The sequence below is a fragment of the Etheostoma cragini genome, chromosome 23 (assembly GCF_013103735.1).
Source record: "Etheostoma cragini isolate CJK2018 chromosome 23, CSU_Ecrag_1.0, whole genome shotgun sequence".
In the NCBI taxonomy this organism is placed as follows: domain Eukaryota; kingdom Metazoa; phylum Chordata; class Actinopteri; order Perciformes; family Percidae; genus Etheostoma; species Etheostoma cragini.
In genome coordinates, this window is record NC_048429.1 from 207,918 (window position 1) to 209,970 (window position 2,053).

The following is a 2,053-nucleotide window of genomic DNA, read 5'->3' on the forward strand; positions in this document are numbered from 1 at the left end:
AGACAACATGAGGACAACATGAAGACAACATGAAGACAACATGAAGACAACATGAAGACAACATGAAGACAACATGAAAACAACATGAAGACAACATGAAGACAACATGAAGACGACATGAGGACAACATGAAGACGACATGAGGACAACATGAGGACAACATGAAGACAACATGAAGACAACATGAGGACAACATGAAGACAACATGAAGACAACATGAGGACAACATGAAGACAACATGAAGACAACATGAAGACAACATGAAAACAACATGAGGGCAACATGAAGACAACATGAAGACAACATGAAGACAACATGAAGACGACATGAGGACAACATGAAGACAACATGAGGACAACATTAGGATGACATGAGGACGACATGAAGACAACATGAGGACAACATGAGGGCAACATGAGTACAACATGAGGACGACATGAGGACAACATGAGGACAACATGAGGACAACATGACGACAACATGAGGGCAACATGAGGACAACATGAAGACGACATGAGGACGACATGAAGACAACATGAGGACAACATGACGACAACATGAAGACGACATGAAGACAACATGAGGACGACATGAGGACGACATGAGGACTACATGAGGACAACATGAGGACAACATGAAGACAACATGAGGACAACATGGGGACAACATGAGGGCAACATGAGGACAACATGGGGACAACATGAGGGCAACATGAGGACAACATGAGGACAACATGGGGACAACATGGGGACAACATGAGGGCAACATGAGGACAACATGAAGACGACATGAGGACAACATGACGACAACATGACGACAACATGAAGACGACATGAGGACGACATGAGGACTACATGAGGACAACATGAGGACAACATGAGGACAACATGAGGACTACATGAGGGCAACATGAGGACGACATGAGGGCAACATGAGGACAACATGGGGACGACATGAGGACGACATGAGGGCAACATGAGGACAACATGAGGACAACATGAGGACTACATGAGGGTTAAGGCTTTCCTGAACACAATTTGAGGATGATGTGGTCAACCCATTGGGTAGAGGACATCAAATTTTAGCGACTGTAACTTCCTGTTGCCAGAAGGGGGCGCTGTGGTTCTAACTTCATATTGGTCCATGTCCTCAGGACAGGACCCTCATGCAGCCTGAGCAGGTTGGAGCTGATTGGACAATGTCAAGTCTAGGGGCCTCCAACAGGCTTTATTGTTGTCTACATTCCTTCCAAATGTGATGACTCTATGCAAAAGTTAAAGGAGGGGCTTTAACTCTGTAAACTGATGGGGGGGGGGGGGCTATTGAGTCAATTTGCTGTAACCAAGCCCGAGACACATGTCAGATCCCAAGTTTCACAAAGTCTGACAGGCATACCAATTTTCCTTAATTGTTGAGTGGCCCAAGCACCTCAGACGCATAGTAACATGAATAAGGCTGCTAACAGCTTCCTCCACGTCCTCACAACATCTCCAACATCTTCATATTCATCTCAACACCTCCAACATATCTCTAATTAATAGAAGGCTACGGCGGGGGGGGTCCACATTATTGTCCCTTAAAATGATAGGACAGAATCTCTGAAGGACTCTCAGATGTGGTAAAGCGTTAAAATGTCCCAGTTTCATGTGGTTTATGAGACAGGGACAGTGTTCATTAATTAACATCGTTGGAAATGCACCAGAATTAGACAAAAGGCGATTTTTCATCCGTTGTCCCGGGACACGTCTTAAAACTGTCTCCCTGAGAAAAACCAGATTACAGTCAACAATCCAGATATAAAAAGTAGTAAAACAGATAAAACTCTTCAAACCCCGTTGAGAAACACAGAGTACACGTTAATACACAAATTAGGGTACAAATAATCATTATAATACACATTCACACAACAGAGACACAAGATGCAGATGACATTACACTTTATATATATAAATACAAACATATACATACATATATCTAGATAGAAGGACCAGAACCAGTGTTTTGACTCTATGACCTCCATAGACCAGTTCTCCAGGTCTTGAGGGTTCAGATT